This window comes from Ambystoma mexicanum, chromosome 12 (genome assembly GCF_040938575.1).
Source record: "Ambystoma mexicanum isolate Mex_15411 chromosome 12, UKY_AmexF1_1, whole genome shotgun sequence".
Lineage (NCBI taxonomy): Eukaryota > Metazoa > Chordata > Amphibia > Caudata > Ambystomatidae > Ambystoma > Ambystoma mexicanum.
Genome location: NC_090936.1, coordinates 1,059,166,099 through 1,059,184,843, shown reverse-complemented (window position 1 = coordinate 1,059,184,843; position 18,745 = coordinate 1,059,166,099). Strand labels below are relative to the sequence as shown.

At 49.7% G+C, this 18,745-nt stretch overlaps 1 protein-coding gene across 1 annotated transcript in view; it reads left to right on the top strand.

The window, feature by feature from the left end:
- Window positions 1-18,745, top strand: part of ZC3HC1 (zinc finger C3HC-type containing 1) — a 443,283-nt gene that overhangs the window by 104,712 nt on the left and 319,826 nt on the right. The gene's annotated exons all lie outside the window — the stretch shown is intronic.

Genomic DNA, 18,745 nt, shown 5'->3' with positions numbered 1-18,745 from the left:
GGGAAGAAAGATCAGATATGGTTCAACAAAGTACTGCTGTAATTAGCATTCAGCATATTGTATTTATCTGTGGCAAAACAATGAATGCTAAATATCTAGTGAAATGGAACATTTATATAAGTGTTTAGGGAGCACAGCTGCTTCTCTTAATACCTGTGTTTACAAAAGCGCCAGCCTCTTCCATGGGCGTATAGAAGTGTGCCTTTCCATTATGAGTTAATTTTCAGCTTGGCATGAAATATCATGGTGTGTTGAACACCCTATCATTAAATGATTTCCTAGCAGCCTTCATAGAATTGCTGTTATCTAGGAAAATCATGATTCTGGAATATTGATATTGTAAATAACCTTTATCTCGCACTGCCCTCAAAATCAGATCTCTCTCTTCAATTACTTGGGCGATGATGAGTCTAGCAGGGATGCCTGGGGCCAAGAATGCATTGTGCTCTTTCATTCTACAAGTGTGATAAATACACTGGTTTGCCTAATTTTTCTGGTAGTAGCTTCAAAAGGAATTGCTCCATGGGTCCAATTTAGGCTGTTTCTGGAATACCCAAGTCGTATCTTATTCCTGCCTGACCTATTTGTAAGTTCACCATTCTTCACTTTAACTAGACCCATGTCTTTTCTGAGTGCAACACTATATCTTGCATGGCCTGGACTCCTTCTTTCGTGGTATTCTAGCAACCCTCTGCTTCAGTCATTCTCCTATAAAGTTGCTCTACATTATGTTGTTACGCGGCCTCTTTGGATGTCAGCGCATCTAATTTTTTTTCTCTAAAGTTGCCATTGAATATTGCAATTTGTTAAGCAATGTAGTGAAAGAGGGGGGTCCCCACCCCATACCTCCACTGTCGTTAGTATGAGAGCTGCCTTTGTTTGGCCTTGGAACACCTTGCGAGTACTTCTTGTTTGACTTCTCTCTGCCTGTCATAGTGGTGCTATAGTATGGAGTAATCATTTATAAGACCATGGGGTTTTGGGTGAGCAATATTGTATATTTCCATCTTCTGCATAGCCACGAGTCATCACTCGCTGCATTACTATGGGTACTTCTACAAAGCACTTTTACTAAATCAGCAAACCTCCAACTCCTCTCTATGGTGTAAATTGGCAAACAACAGGCTGCACAGTCAAGTTCGATGTACCCTTCATTTCTCATTATATCGATTAGATCAGTGCTGTCACTTATTACTCGACTGCACAATGCCTGCCAGTTGGGTATAGCTGTTATAACCCTTCATGTGTTTGCCTTGTGATATGCAACTATTAAATATGGTAGTCTAAGCTGTGCACACAAGGGATTTAACTTGTACAGCCCTTCTTTCTTTGTTTTGTGTCTTGCCAACAGTCCAGAAAAAGAACTCTCAGTGGAACCAACAGATCTTTGTGCAGCGCTATGCTGCACTTTATTTTCTTGAGGTCTCCTCAAGTGGTCTTGGCAGCCGCAGCGAGATCTTGGACGAAAGACGCTGGTTTGTCCCAGGTGCTCTGCCGTTACCCTCAGCAGTATCTTCCTGGAGAACCAAGTCCGTCATTTCACTCCTTTAGTGCATAGCAGCAGAGCGGAAGGTGGGGGCATTGCAGCAGTCCTGTCCACCTCTGTCACAGGCCCCAGCGCACCCTTTCTCTCATTTCCGCTGTTCTTACCCAGAAAGCTCAAAGTGGAAGATGATCTAATGGTGCAAGGGACTTGAGACAAGCTCCTCCAATACAGATAACTCTGCAGGGCTGACTCTGCACTTCACAGACTCTGCTGCAACGGAGACACCAAACTCTGACCCTTAGCGCTACTTTCGCAGTAAGTGTTGGAGCCGAATGTAGGATAAAATTGACTATTCAGCCGAGCTGAATTGGAGCATTAGTCTAACCAGGCTGAATGAGAGCATCGCTCTTTGGTAATCGCTCTTTAGTGCCCCTCATATGATGCCTTCTTCAGTAGCAGATGTTAGTGGACAGAAATGAGAGCCGGACACAAAGTTGTGATGTTTTCAACATTAGACACTTTATTAAAATAAAAGGGGTTTGGATAAAGGCCTTTCTGTCCCTATATTATGAAACCAAGACTAAAGATTAGTCTGTGTCTCATCGTCAAAAGTAGGCATACTGTTGTTGTGTCCAAACCGTATCTGACGCTCACACTAGAAATGTGCAAAGTAAATAAATATCTCTGCTTTCAATCCAGTAAAACGTGTGCAAAACCAAATATGTTAATCCAACAAAACAATCCTTGTATCGAGGGAATGGTCCCCTTCACCTGAACTGTTTCAGGTAGAATATTGAAAGTTTTCAGTTTAAGCAATAGTTATTTAAAAGTGGTAGAAATGTGCCTTATACATAACACTTCCTTAAGATGATGAAATATTTCCTTTTCCAAACAATGATGATTTTAAGGATGGCAAAGTATCTCTTGGCAACTTGAGAAATTATGTTTTAACACTTTCTCAGGCTTAATGAGGAAATTGTCTTTTCCAAACAACGGCTCCCCAAGAATAGTGAAAATGTCTCTTTTGCACAACACCATCTTTAGAATGACCAGGAGTATCTTTCAAAGTAGTGGTGGTTTGTATAGGAATGGCCAAAACTGTCTCTTCTACTCGGCACTTTATTAAACAAGGTCTCCTGGTATACTGTTCTGCCAGGAACCCCTTTCACAATGTCTTTCTCTTCACAAACTCTAGATGGATTTACTGGTGTACTCCCCTGCCAGGAATCCCCCTCTCTGCTTAGTAGATCCCCCTGATGTACTTTCCTGCCAGGTATCCTTCCCTCAAAGGCTCACTGCCTAATGCACCTCTTCCACCAGATCTTCTAACAATCTTTCAGTTTTCTTTTAAGTATAGCACAGTTGTACACCTTCTCTATTTATACTCTTTTGGCTCCCAATATCGTTTGTTCCAACTCCCACCCCTTTTTGGCATCCTTTACATGAGACTTCTTCAAGTTTTGACTGTTATCTTCATTGTTAGCATTCATTGTCTTGTGGCAATATGTCTTTCTTCTGCATCTCTGCCTCTGGGTGCTGCTGTCTTCAGACCCGCAGGGTGTTTTCTATCATCTTCAGAGAAGCCCCAAAATCATTATTTGACATTTCCTTTCTGAAATGTGTATATCCGAAAACATGGACTTCAATTCCCATAATGCACCTTGTGGCAGTTCTCCTTTCCTGGTTATTCCTATGCATCAGTGTTGGAACCACAATCCCCAGAAGCCCTAGAGATCAGTGCTACTTTCACCTTTCCAGGACCATAGACAGAGGAGGCAGATTACCTTCAGGTGTGCTGCTCCAGGTGCTGCTAATTAGCCTGCTTCAGCACAGGGTAGTATTAAGCAGTTGCCTGCAGGAACACAGGGCTCTTGCATTGAGTTCTTTCCCAGCCCATTTTGCCTCAAGCCACGATATTCTGCTGTTTCCTTTTGCTATAAAATCCTGCTCTTGTTCTAATGCCCGATGCTCCCTGCCTGGCAGCCCTGCTACTCTCCTCTGCCCTCTGCCCTGCTCCTCTGGGCTCCCTGCCTTGCAGCATGCTACTCTCATCTGCCTTCTGCATTGCAGCCCTGCTCCTCTGTTGCAGTCATTGTTCCCTGTCTGCAGCCCCTTGCTCTCTACCTCCTATTATATGGCTCCCTGCCTGCTGTTCCTTCTACCTTTCCTTCAGTCTGCGTTTCCTGGCTTTAGCTTCCAAGTTCCAGTCCTGGGTTTCCTTGTATCTGTCTTCTGTCCAACCCTCGTTATCTCACTTCAGAGCTACAGTTTCCCTGTTATCTGTCTTCAGTCCTGCCCTGGTTATTCCAGTCCAGATTTACAGTTCCTGATTACCAGTCTGCAGTTCCAGTCTCCTGTATTATTGCAAATAGATTATTTTCTACTTGCTTTTCCCCTTCTAAACCCTGCTTACTTGACTGCCTAAATGTCCCCAGTTATTTATGTTACTGTTCTTGACCTCACTTGTGCTTCTGTTATTCCTTTGTTCAGAGATTGCCTGCTGGGTTCCCCAGCAGGCAATCTCTGCCCCTTGTTTTACTTGTAATCTATAGTGAATTAAATGTAACTGTGTTGCGTTCTGGTCCCTCAAAGGGCATCCGCTGTAGATTCCGGCTGGACCCATACCGGCTTGTCTCGTGTAAGTACACTCTTTGTTTGTGCCCTAGGGTTCAGACACAGAAGCCACCTCTGCTTCCCCTTTCCATTGGCTTGCAAGGCGTGGTGCCTGTAAAAGTAACTTACATAGAGGCATTGAGCTTCCCTTATATCTGTGGGCAGTCTCTAGTCCAACCTGTGTATACTCCCCTAGTGGGATTCCTCATTGTTTGTCCACCGCATGGTTCCCATCCCTTTTTGTTCACCACTGAGATCTGTCCTTTCTTCCTGTTCCGTCGTTCTGTATTACCTTGCCTATTCTTCATTGTCGTTTAGCGTCCTGCTGTGTGCGTTTACCTTCCCCCTTAGATCAGCAAAGCCACTCAAAACCTACATGGGTGCCCTGCGCAATTTATGACACAATACTTGTTACAATCTTCCTTATATTGACTTTTCATATATAAGGATTAATACGGATCTTGCCTTTCAAATGCTTCATTATAGTTAATTTGCTCATGACAACATCAACTCCAGCTTTTTCCATATTGACATCTTGTATATGGAGAATTGTGTAAATTCAGTCTTTCTATGTCACTCGTTTGTCATCCACCAGTGGAACTTGTGCCTTTCCTACATCGTCGACAGCCTCTCCAATGCTGCTGGCTTGTCAACGGTTCTTCTGTGGCGCCCGCTCTGCTTCTGCTGATCTATCGCCTTCCCGTTGGGAAGCGCTGGCTTTCCTCTTCAGAGTTCAATTTCCTCTATCTGCCTTCGATTCTGGTTCCCGCGGCGGCCGCACTGCATCTCTCTTCTCCTTCACTGCCCTCATGACAAGGCACACCATTTTTAAACATCCCTGCGGAAATCTTTGCCAGCCAATGAAGACAAACACATATTTATTGTAAACAATTATGTTTATTGTTGTGGTTCTCTTTTAAGAATCTGAATTTCTTTAACGGATTTGAGACAAGTTCAAACAACTTAACTTTGGTGAACGCTCTGGCTTGGTTTCTTCCTTGCAACAGGGGGCGGGGCGGTGGGTTTGTAGGATATGTGGCTGAAGAGGGTCAGGAAAAAAAGTCTCTCAATTTACTTGTAGATCCTTTCTGGCCCACTGCGCAGGGTTTTTAATGTCACAATAGACCATGGTCTTTGTTACTTGCTTCCAGCCCTGTTCGCCGTACTTCGAATTTTATAGGAGACTGGGGTCTTTATTACTTGCTTCTAGCCCACATCAAAGTATCCTGGTCTCCGATTCTTGTCAGCACCTGAGGGACGAAGCAAAAAGCACAAAACCAACCTTCATTGTCTCCCTCGAGTAAAGCACCTCTACACTAGCCTCCTGGGTCCCACACCTCCCTGCGCCCATCGGTCTTTGTTTGCCAGTGCCTTGGGCTGTCTGTGTTGCCTGTGCTCCGGTTGTCACTTATCCCCCGAGCCCCCCTAGGCCCTTTAGTTCGAGAAGGGCATGGGAACGGGACAGGTAGTCGGCTTGGGCCATCCGTTTTCCCTGGCCGGTGAATTGTCTGAAATTAATATGGTTCTCCAGCATGGGGTCTGGCATGGATTCACATGCTCGTGAATATTTCCCGTCGTCAGGCTGGGAATCCTTGGTAAAGAAAAAATCAGTATCAGTTTCGTTTCTGATCTGTCTTTCTTAGTAGTAACCAATCACTGGTCTCTGGTTCATACTGCCCCCAGCCAATGACTGCCCTCTCCCTAAGCCCCGTGCCTGACAGCCATCCTCAGATTTTTACCGCACGTTAAAGTGTTGGGAGTCCTCGTGCTATAGCTCTCGAGCTTTTACTGCGTTTTGCACTTTTTCAAAGAGATTTATCTCATTTTTCGGTTTAATCGAGCCAGAAGCTCTGCCGTTTCTACTTCCGATCAACGGGGATCCATTTCGGATTTATCTACGCCCCTCAAGGGTGAAGGTTTCGTCGAGTTACGCTTCTTGGAGGATTCCAGAAGTTTCTGAGGCCTACCTCGTAGACGAGAAGAACATGGCCCAGGAGAAGGGAAGCTCAACTCCCAGCAAACTGTTAAGGATCTGCCCTGGATGCAACCTACACAGTGTGTTCAAGGAGGACGAGCATTTCGAAATGCCTTTACTGCCTCCACGAGGACAAAACACACGTGAAGAAGGACTGTGCGTTTTGCATGAACATGTCGGATCTGACTATGAGGGATCGTCGGACCTGTCTCTCCAACTGGCTGGAAGGCAAGAGCCCAGCAGGTGAGAAGAAGAAGAAGAAGAAGTCTGAGCGGTCTTCTAAGTCCTGTGAGGGCGCCCCGGCGACGGGGGCCCAACAGAAGGCAAAGCACCGCGAGTCTGCGGGCACCGGGAGCGCCGAACGGTCGGGCTCCTCGGCTGCCAGGCAGGGCGCACCTTCACCGACGCCATCAACCGGGAGACAACGATCTGGCTCGGGGAGGAGAAAACCCGACGACCCGGCTAAGCTTCTGGAGAGGCCCCGGTCGATCTCAAAGGAACAGGCCAAAGGGGAGCGAGGCGCTGACCCTCCCCCTAAGGTGAAGGCCTTGATCCCGGCCAAGGCCTCGATTGAGGGAGTCGCTGCGGCCCTGGCAAAGCCTGTGGAGGCTATCCCAGTGGAGGCGACCTCTGGGCCCAGAGTTTCCCTGCCTCCGCGGAGGGAATCCTCTTTTAAGCCCATCGAGAAGACCCCCGTTAACACCCCGGTGGAAAAAGAGGGGGGGGCGGTGGCCATTACGGACACGGACACAACCTCCGAGGAGGAACTGACCGAGAATTTGGAAGAGGCCTGGCCCCACGGGAGGGATCCCGATGAGGGGGACGACGAGGCTCCCGTGGAGGAGGAACAACCGTCGCTCCCAGCACGCCCGTCACAGCCCGATCCACAAGACAACTCAGCAGCCATTTTGACGGCAATCCAAGCCTTCTGCATGGAGATAAGGACGAGACTGCCCCTACCCCCGACGGATGACCCAGCTGAACCGGAAGCCCTCCAAACAAGAGGAGAATTCATCCGGCTCCCCTTCAGCCCTCACGGCCTTCTCAGCCTTTGTCGCCTTCCCCGGTCCTGAGGAATGACACGGGAACAGACACGGCCACGACGGGGATGGATGACAGCGGTGACGATGGGACTGACCTCCCGTCTCCGATTCCTCAGCCGTCTCCACCCGACTAAATTGGCTCCTTCCACGCCATGATTACCAGGGTGCCAGAGCTTTTTCAGCTCTGCCCCGAAGAAAAGAAGGAATGCTTCCTCTACCAACAGCGCGAGGCCAAGAGGAAGACGGTCCTCACGGTGCCGTTGCTGGATGACATCTAGGACGAGGGTCTTGCTCTCCTGAAGAACCTGTCCACGATGCCTGCCAAAAGGGACCGGTACGAGAAGTAGTACCGGGTCCCCGACGGCGCCCGTTTGTGCCTTAGAGCACAACCGACCCCGGATTCGGTCGTCTCAGCAGTGGCCAAGAAGAAAGCTGGGGGGGGCTTCGGCTTCAACTTCCCCACCGGACGGCGAGGGAAAGAAACTAGATGCCATGGGATGACGAGTCATCTCGGCGGCGACGATGATTAAGGCGGCCAACGCCCTAGCGATTGTGGGCCGCTACGACAGGGAGTCGTGGTACAAGATTGCCCCCCTGTTGGACTTCCTCCCGGACGACAAGAGGGCAGAGGCCCTGGCGATCCTACAGGAGGGTGAGGTGGCGTCGGACCACGCCATAACCGTGGCCACGGACATTGCCGACACCGGTTTCCGCCAGTTGGGCAACGGTGTTTGCCTTCGACGGCGGGGTTGGCTCAAGGCGACGGGTTTCCACCAAGACGTGCAAGCCAAGGTTTTGGACATGCCCTTCGATGGGAACAAACCGTTCGGAAAGACAGTGGAGGAGTCACTGCAGGCCATCAATACCGACAGGGAGACGGCTCGGGCCTTGGGAGTTCTGCAGCAACGGCGGCCGCCCTTTCGGAACTCCGGAGGCAAGCAAGGTGCCTCCAAAGGATTTGGCGGCGGCTCCTTGACGTACCATCAGGCGGCCCGCTCCTCGTCGCAAGAAGCTTACAGGGGACGAGGCAAGTCAGTTGGATCTCGCCGTCGTCGCCAGGGAGGCCAAGGCGGTAAGGCCGCTTCCAAGCAAGAATGAACCGGCCGTTGCGTCGGGCCCCACCGAAGCACCCCGGTGGGAGGCCGGCTGACGAGGTTCGTCAGCGTGTGGGAGTCCATCTCCACCGACCGTTGGGTGCTGGATGCCCTGGCCCACGAGCACACTCTGGAATTTCTAAAGAAGTGCCCCCGAATTCCTCCCGTGACCAGGAAGGAAAGCCACGTCCCTCAACTGCTGTTAGAGGTAAGGGCGATGCTCAAGAAAGGAGCCATCAAGCTCGTCCCAAAGGGGCTCCGGGGCTCCGGAGTATACTCAAGATACTTCCTCGTCAGAAAGAAGACAGGAGGTTGGCGTCCCATCCTGGACTTGCGTCAGCTAAACAAATACATCAAGGCACAGAAGTTCTGGATGGTCACCCTCCAGCACGCGCTGGGCCAGCTGGAGGAAGGCGACTTCCTATCGTCGTTGGATTTGAAGGATGCATACTTTCACATCCCCATCCTAAAAGAACACCGAAAGTTTCTCAGGTTCGTAGTCCAAGGGCGGCACTACCAGTTCAAGGCCCTCCCATTCGGATTGAAGCTGGAGCCCAGGGTGTTCACCAAGTGCCTAGCACCAGTGGCGGCACGGCTGCGCCTGCAGGGGATCCACGTCTACGCCTACCTGGACAACTGGCTCATCCAAGCAGGGACAAGGGAACTCGCCGTCGAACACACAGCAAAGACCGGCTGCTCACAGACCTGGGATTCTCCATCAACTTCCCCACCTGGTTCTGTCGCAGGTCGCACTGTTTCTGGGAGCCAAACTCGATACAGTAGCGCAGTTGGCCTCGCCGTCGGAGGAAAAAACGCAGGCCATCCTGGGCAAGGTAGAGCGTCTGCTGGCCACGGACGTGGCCAGAGTGAGATCCATCAAGTCCCTTCTCGGGATGATGTCCTCTTGCATCTATCTGGTGCGCTTGTGCAGACTTCGGATGCGTCCTCTGCAGACGTTCCTCAACGCCCGTTGGATTCAAGCGACGGGCAGCTTCGAGGACAAGATCTCGCTCAACGAAGTATTCCCCCAAGCAATTTGATGGCGGGGCACCCGCGCGCATCTCGCAGCGGGCACGGACTTTCAGACCCCAGCATACCAGGTGACTGTGACGACGGATGCCTCCCTGGAGGGGTGGGGAGCGCACACCGGAGATCTTCACGTGAGAGGCCTGTGGCTCCCGGAGGAGAGGCCGCTCCACATCAACATACTGGAGCTCCGAGCAGTGTTCTGGGCCCTCAAGTCATTCCTCCCGTCCCTCAAGGGCAAGGTGGTGAGGATCTTCACCGACAACACCACCACAATGTTCTACATCCCGAAGCAGGGAGGAACCACATCCCCAGACCTGTCCAAGGAAGCCCAGGATCTGTGGCACTGGGCCGTTGCCCAGGGGATGTTTCTGGTACCTTTTCATCTAGCAGGGATAAAAAACACCATTGCCGACTCACTCAGCAGGGAGCTGCGCTCGTGCTACGAGTGGGAACTACGCCGGGATCAAGTGGATAAACTCTTCCGGCAATGGGGAAAATCCCAAATAGACCTGTTTGCGACAAACTCCAAGTGCCAGAGGTTTGCCAGCAGGTTCCCCCAGCCGAGGAGCATGGGCGATGCTTTCTCGTTACCCTGGGACGGCCTGTTCCTGTATGCGTTCCCTCCGTTGCCATTGCTGCTCAGGCTCATCAACCAACTGAAGAGGTCCCGCTGCAGGATGATCCTGGTTGCACTGGCGTGGCCGAGACCGATATGGTTCCCGGACCTTCTGCACTTGTCAGCGTCCCCACCAGTCAAACTGTCGACGGACGCAGATCTTCTCTCCAGAGAAGGAGGCGCCATTCTTCATCACGACCCGGAGTCGCTGAACTTGCAGGCCTGGCTCCTGCTGCACTAGAGTTTGGAGGGTACGATATCCCGGCTGAATGCAGATAGGTTCTTGCAAAGGCCAGGGCGTCCTCAACTCTCAAGTGCTACGGACACAAGTGGAAGAGGTTCTCTGTCTGGTGCCGTGCACAAAAGATTAACCCTCTACGGATTACAGCCCCTAAAGTGCTACCGTACTTGCTGTCGCTGGCCAAAGCTGGACTAGCTCATGCTTCCATCAAAATACATCTGGCAGCGATTTCCCGATACACCAGAACTGCAGGACGGTCGTCCCTGTGGTCTCATCGCCTGGTGAAGGAGTTTATTGTTAAGATGGATTTCTGAACTCTGTCCTGGAGGGGCAGAGGTTCAAATGGCCAGCTTAGTTTCTTGGAACAGGGTAATCTCTGGACAAGCCAGACCAATCTGGGTAGCGATGGCGGCGGTCAAGACTAGATCTCAAGAGGGGTGAGGGTGACTAAAAGCCCGCAATGAGCACACAAAGCAAGGACGCTTACAAATTACTCCAGGCAGGTGTTATATTAAAAATATAGACACATTTATTACAAAGCCTTTGTAACATCGACCATAGTAAAGAATCACAATAAAGCTCAAGTAAACCAACACATCACAATCAATAAAATATATATACAAGACCGAGGGGTCTAACGAGTTAGGAGCACGAAATATGCAGACCACCTAGATGGGGAGGAAAACAGGCAGTGCAAGTAATCGTTAGGCCCAGTTCGACATCAGAGACCACCTAACTAGAAGGAAGTCTGAGCCCTACGAAGAGTGGAGCCTTGTGCTCAAAAGTACCTGCACACACGGGTGCCAACGGGCCAAGGAGTGTCTCTTCGGGGAAATCGGGCAGTTCAGAGAGGTGAACAAACGATGGCGAACAGACCTCTGCTACTCATGCGCAGCCTCCACTTGTGGGCAGAAGCAGGGCGCGAGTATGGAGAAAGGGGTGCTGCTTTTCAACAGCGGGGGAAAGCCACAGGCTTCTGCAGGAGGGAGACCGGTTCAGGGTATTGACTACTCACCGGTCCCCGATGCAGGCAGACCCAGGCTTCTCCGAGTTAGTTACTCCGCTGGCAGGTTCAGATATGATCAGAGGGTCATCTCGGCGCCGTGTAGATTCCGCGGCAGCAGAAGTCAGGGTCGAGGGTGTCCCAAATGCAGTGAACACGCACAGATGATTACCTCAGCAAGGCAACTCGGCAGCCGCTTGTATTCCAGGCCCAATGTACACTTCTCACTTCAGACCTGGGAACGCCAAGTGTACAAAGCATTTGAGAGTGTCGAGGGCTCGGATTTCAGCAGCAGCCAGACGGCGGTAATGGAGCAAGGTTCCTGTGTAGGCTGGTCAGTTCGCTGGATGGCCCAGGGACGCTTCCGAAGGCTTACGTACAGGAGTTGGTGAAGATGCCGAGAATAGTTGTTCCCACTATTCTAAAGGTTCGAAGCGCCAGTACAGGCCTTCTCGTTTGATCAGAGTCAGAGCGGTCTCGCAGGACGACAGCAGTGCAGGGTGCCAAACCTTCAGCGGGTCACCAGCGATTCCTCGACTCAGCTTCTTAGTTGCAGGATACTTGGCTCCTTTATCCTTTGTTCGTGAGAACTCCGGAGAGCGACATGGTAGTGGTGTTTCCAGCCTCCTCTTATCCAGGGTTCCCTTTGTGCCAAAACGGAGAGGGCCCAATGGGAGATCTGCTCACAAAACACTTGCACCATACGTGGACCTATCACGGACCACGGTGGTCCCAGGCATTCAAGACACACTAGACTCTCTGGCACCCAGGATGTGTATTCGGACCAGACATCCCAGCCCACATCCTGGAGGCACACACAAGGCATGCAGAAGCCCGCAAAAGCATCTGTGTTTCGCAGGAAAGTACATGCCCAAATAAGGATGGCCCCGGGTCGGCTCGACCTGGGGAAGGTGAAGGGGCAAGCTGGTCAACGGACAGGACAAAGAACCTCGTGGCATGGCCATTTTGGAAGCCAGGCCACCCATTTTGGCCAAACGCGAGAAGCGCGGTTACCAGGGCAAAAGGGAGTTCAAAACACACAAACGATCGCTGCCACCATTCCCGTCCGTGACGTACTTGCACAGTTCGTTATAAAGCCATCGAGAGTTTCTAGGGCCTGTAGAATGACTAGAGACCCAAGAGCACGGTAATGTAAGTTAACGGTGCACTCTTGTGCCATGTTGCGCGAAAGCTGCAACATGAGAAAAGAACTACGGAAAACAACGTTTCCCGGTACTGACTGTCTTAAGGGCATGTCAGTTTCCCCGTAAGAATTGAGCGAAAGCCCAGAGGAGTGTGGCGGAAGGCTGTGCTTCTCTGGCAAAGTCTAGATCAGGGTGTAAAACAACAGCAAAAAAGTTTGGGGGTTGCCACATGGAAGGAAAATTACCTACAATATGAAATCTTTCCTAACATTTATGAAAGGACTGTTCCGATCGTTCCCGCCGGTGAAGGCTCCAGCCCTGGCATGGGAGCTCAACGTGTTGCTGATCAGGCTCATGGGCCCGCCATTTGAGCCCTTGCATTCGGCTCCATTGAAGTTCCTGTCGTGGAAGACAGCGTTCCTTGTGGCCATCACCTCTGCACGACGCGTGGGAGAGATTCAGGCCCTCTCCTGCAAGCCTCCATACTTGATTTTCCACGAGACGAGGGTGGTGCTGAGGACGCACCCCTCCTTCATGCCCAAGGTGCCGTCGGACTTCCATCTCAACAAGCCCTTAGTGTTACCAGTCTTTTTCCTGTCACCTTTGTCGCCGGCCGAAAGGACTTTGCACACGCTGGATGTAGCTAGAGCGCTGAAGTTCTACGTGGACCGAACCAAGAGTTTTCGGAAGACATCACAGCTGTTTGTGAACTTTGGACCTGTGAACCAAGGGAAGGCTCTCTCGAAGGCTTCCATTTCCAGATGGCTCTCCGGCTGCATCATGCACTGTCATTGGTTGACAAACCGACCGTTGCCCGGCCGTCCGAGAGCCCATTCGACCAGAGCGATCGCTGCCACCACAGCGTTCTTGTCTGGTGTGCCCCTGCGGGACATCTGCAGGGCTGCTACATGGAGGTCGACGCACACCTTCACGAGATTCTACTGCGTCGACCGGGATTCCAGGGAGGAGTCCAGAGTCGGCCAGGCAGTGCTGCGCAACCTGTTCGCTTAAGGTGAGCCTGGTGAGGAGGTAAGAGATGCTTAATGTTGAGTTTTATGTAATGCTTAATGTTGAGCTTTGCCACCTCCCGTGGTTGTGCATGTGTGTACTGCTATGTATTTTTATGTTCATGAGCATGTGAATCCATGCCAGACCACATGCTGGAGAAGGAACAAGTTACTTACCTATAATTGTTGTTCTCCAGCATGGGTCTGGCATGGATTCACATGCGAACCTTCCCTCCTTCCCCTCTGCGGCTCTTCACTTGGTCATACTGCCACTTTACGTGCTACCAAATCTGAGGATGGCTGCCAGGGGTGGGTCTTAGGGAGAGGGCAGTAGGACCCAGAGACCAGTGATTCGTTACTACTAAGAAAGACAGATCAGAAACGAAACTGATACTGATTTTTTCTTTACCGAGGATTCCCAGCCTGACAGGGAATATTCATGAGCATGTGAATCCATGCCAGACCCATGCTGGAGAACAACAGTTACAGGTAAGTAACTTGTTCCTTGTAGTGACAGAAACCATTGTCGAATCGTGGGATTCGTATCCTTGTTTGGGGCAAACCAGACCAAGAGAGCGTGATCAGTCACCAAGGTGAACTGCCGACCCAACAGGTGATATCGCCGGGATTCATCTGCCCACTTAACGACCAGACATTCTTTTTCAGTGGTAGCATAGCTCAGTTCATGAGGTAGGAGCATTCGACTAATGAAGACAACAGGTCTTTGCGCATCTCCTGAGTTCTGAACCGGGACTGCTCCGATTCGTGTTCCAGAGGCGTCTGTATGTAGGTAGAAGGGGGCGGTATAGTCGGGACATTGCAGTATTGCCTGATCAGTGATTACATTTGTTAGGGCCAGGAAGGCAGCCTCAGTCTCTTCTGTTTGCCAGGTTCGTGTCTTGGTCTTGTTTGACTTTAACAAGTCCGTAAGGGGTGCAGCAATGGTCGTGAAATGAGGAATGAAGCGTCGATAGTAACCTACGACGCCCAGGAAAGCTTGTACCTGTCTGGTGTTGGCTGGGAACATACGTTTTTGAATCGCCTCCATCTTCTCTTTTTTGAGGTCGAATGGTGCCTTGACCAACGAGGTGACTCAAGTATTTCATGTGAAAACATGCCATCTGGGTCTTCTGTGGGTTGACATGTAGACCAGCTTGTAGCAATGTGCGTAGGATAGCTCTCAAGTGTTTCCCATGCTCTTTCCAATTTGAACTATATACAATAATGTCATCCAAGTAGTCCCATGCATACTGGTCATGAGACTATAACAAGATATTCATTAATTGCTGAAAGGTTGTCGGGGCTCCATGTAGGCCAAATGGAAGCACCGTAAACTGATATAGCCCCAAAGGGGCAGCAAAGGCCGTCTTTTCTTTACTTTCCGATCGTATGGGAATTTGCCAGTAGCCCTTCGACAGGTCTATGGTGGTGACGAACCTGGCTCCTCCCAATTTATCTAAAAGGTCTTCAGTTCTGGGCATTGGCTTTGCTTCAAATTTTGATACCTCATTGAGTTTGTGGAAGTCCATGCAAAACCAGATACTGCCATCATGTTTTTGCACCAACACAATGGGTGAGCACCACTGACTGTGAGACGGTTCGATCACCCCCATTTGAAGCATTGACTGGATTTCCTGATTGACAGCTTGGATTCTGGGTTCTGGTATCCGGTAAGATCGTAACCTGACAATGTTCCCTGGGGTTGTCTCAATACTGTGGTAGGCTTTGTTGGTATGTCCTGGCAATGAGGTAAATACTGTGGCGAATTTGTTGATTATTTGGCTTAGTTATTTTCTTTCCAAGAGCTGCAGTTCTGGATTTATGTTGGGGGCTTCTTTTCTGAGGTGAGAACCATCCTGGTGTACATCCTCTAGATCACTTCCCTCGTAGCTTATCATGCCCACTGAGACGACTGGTTCGACCCATTTCTTTAGCAGGTTAACATGATACATTTGTACAGGAACTTTCCTGTCTTTTTGTCGAATTCTGTACATGACCGGTCCAATGACGTCTTCTACTGTCTAGGGTCCTCTCCAGGCGGCTAGTATCTTGTTCTCGGAGGTGGGTAAGAGTACCAAGACCTTATCCACCGGCTTGGAAGGTTCGCATTCGGGTGCCCCTGTTGTATTGTTTCTCTTGTCCTCGTTGGACTCGTAGATGGGTTTGTGCGATTGTCTGCAGTTTTTCTATCCTTTCTTTCAGCTGAGCCGCATAGTCAGTCAGGCTGATCTCTTGTTCAGGTTGCTCTTCCCAGCCTTCTTTTAATAAGTCCAAGAGAGACCTGACTGGTCTTCCGAATAGCAGCTCGAAAGGGGCAAACCCGGTAGAGGACTGTGGTGTGTTCCGCAGGGTCATAAGTATCCATGCAACTAGTCGGTCCCAATTCCTTTCCCCTGGTTTCAGAGTCTTTCGTAGCATCTGCTTGATTGTTTGGTTATAACGTTCTACCAGCCCATCGGTCTGGGGATGATATACTGCTGTTATCAACTGTTCAATATGTAGTGTTTCACTGACTTGAAAACCCTAGACATAAAGTTGGTACCCCTGTCTGTCAACAATTTCTCAGGGTATGCCTACTCTAGCGATGAACGGAACTAAGACATCACAGATTTGTTTTGCATTGGTGCTCATAAGTGGGAAGGCTTCCGGGTAACAGGTAGCGTAGTCAACGATCGCCAAAAAATATTTGTGTCCTCGGCTGGTGGGGTTTAAAGGACCCACAATGTCCCTTCTGATGCGATGAAATGGTTCCAATATTAATTGCATGGGTTGTAATGGTGCTCTTGGTACACTGGCTTTATTTTCTTCTGACATTCGTCAAATTTTTGGCAAAAATGTGTCACCTGTCTGTGAACCCCTGGCCAGAAGAATCTCCTCAGAATGTTCTGTATAGTTTTCTCGGCTCCTAAGTGCCCTTCTCCCACTTGTAAGTGAGCTACCTCCAATACGGGGGCTCGATACTTGGTGGGCATCAGCAATTGTTTGACGATCCGTCCTTCCTGAATGGTCAACGCCCGGTAATATAATCTGTTAATTTTCTCATAATAGGGGCCATCTCCCTGCTGGTCCATCTTTGTTGCTTCCCTGGCATGCTTTAGTGTAGGGTCTAGCTCCTGGGCCATCCTGAAACTGTCACCCTGTTCATCTATTTTCCAATCTACGGCCACTGGTAGTATAGCCTGTTCATACCATTTCTTTTGTAGGTCTCTTTTTTCTTTTTTTTTTTTTTCTTCGACCGGCTTCTATGTACCCTGGCAGGCAGAGGAGAAATCTCACTGTCACAGAACGGTGCCCTCTCCAGCCACCTTTGTTCAATGTTTCGGATGATACAAGACTTGTTTGCAACATCGGAGCCAATGAGGAGGGGTTCAGGTAACAAAGCTGCTCTCAAGTCTATTTGTTCCCCTGCTACTTTAATGTGTATATCTTTCGAGGGATATCTCTTCACGTCCCCATGCACACACCTGATCGGAATGCCTGGATTAGATTTACTTACATCACCTACCAGATGTGTGCTGATGGCTATTTGTAGACTCCCCATGTCTATCATGGCTCGACTGGGTTGGCCATCCACCTCCACCTCACAGGTATATGTATAGGAAGGTTGCTGGGGTTCTTCATGCGTTGGGTATTCCCCTTCTCTGGGTACGTCAAACACTCCGATATCCATTGGTTCTACCTTATTCATTTTCTGGCATATTCGAGCCAAATGCCCCCATTCTCTGCAGTCAAAACACTGTGGCCTCCTGGATATCATACCGCTTGGTCTGTTCAACATTCCCCCTTCACTTCCTGTTTTTACTCTTGGGCCGTCTGTCTCCATTCTTCTATTCATAGGGTTCAATGGGTGTCCACTGGTACCTCGTGTCAGTGGTGCTGTTGACCTTGGATCTCCCATCGTTCTGCCGGACTGACCAAATGTCATTAATCTCCCTTGTCCCTCCTTCCGATAAGCTGATGCTATATTGACAGCCTCCGTTAAGCCAGGTCTATGGTGCTGCTGCACCTAGTGTTGAATCGGTGGGGGTAGGGCCTCTACAAACTGCTCCAAAACAATTCTCTACGCCATCTCCTGTTTCGAGGTCGTGGCAATTTGTAGCCATTTTTCAGCGAGTTCTTTTACTCGATAGAATCATTGCCTGGGCGTCTCTTCTGGCCTCAGTCTTGTGTCTCAGAATTTCACCCAGTAAGACTCATCATCATGACCCGGTCATTTTAGAACCACCCTTTTTACATCTATATAGGGTGCATCTCCTGTCTGATTCGTGCTCTGCATTTCCCCCATCATGAGATGGGCGATGAAGTGACTCCATCTGTCTGCCGGCCATTGTGCATTGCCTGCCACCCTTTCAAAGTTAACAAAGAAGTGTGCCGGGTCTTCTCCTGGCATATACTTTTGCAGTACTGTGGCTGGCACTTGAGTGTGAGTTCTTACGTTTGCCAGTTGTTTGCTGTAGCTGAATAGCTTGCTTAAAGGTTTGTCTATCCGTCTGGGCTTGTTGATTCTGCATCTGTAATGCGTGTTGTATTTCTTATTGTCCTTCACTTAGTGACTTTAACAGAGCCTCCATGGTGTTCTTTCAGATCCCACCGCTTGCCACCAATTGTGGAGATCTTTGCCAGCCAATGAGGACAAACACTTATTTATTGTCAACAATTAACTTTATTGTTGTGATTCTCTTTTAAGAACCTGAACTTCTTTAAAACGGATTTCAGACAAGTACAGACAACTTAACTTTGGTGAACGCTATGGGTTGGGTTCTTCCTTGCAACAGGGGGGTGGTGGGCTTGTAGCATATGTGGCTGAAGAGGGCCAGGAATAAAGTCTCTCAATGTACTTGTCACAGGAGACCGGGGTCATTATTACTTGCTTCTAGCCCACATCAAAGTCTCCTGTTCTCCGATTCCTGTCCGCTCCTGAGGGACCAAGCAAAAAGCACAACACCAACCGTAATTTTTCTCCGTTCGTCTCCCTCGAGTAAAGCGCCCGCTTCACACCAGCCTCCTGGTGTCTGATCGCTCCCTTGACCCATCAGTCTTTGTTTAACCCTTCCTCTGCCAGTGCCTTTGTGTCTCTCTGTGTTGCCTGTGCTACTGTTGTCACAATCCCGCACAGGTGAGGGCCATTACAACAACTAGTCTGCACATTTGTGTTTCTACTGTTCCACACTAACTCCTTTCTCCTCTTCCTCATCCCAGTACTGAAGGCTTCATGGGAGTTGGAATCGGAGGAGTTTTGGACCTTTTTGAAGCTAGGTTTTTGTTCACATCAAAACCAACATTAATGTTAAGGGAGCATTATGTACATATGAAGTGTGAATGATATCTTGCCTAGTTTATTTGGCAAGAAGGGGTTTTAGGTTTTTAGTACTGGAAGGATTGGTATAATGACAACATGCCATCAGGAGCGTAGGCCTTATAGGGTCAACCTCAAAATGAATGGAAGAATACTGCGTCCCTCCCAATGGGGTCATCACATCTTCCTGACAGCCA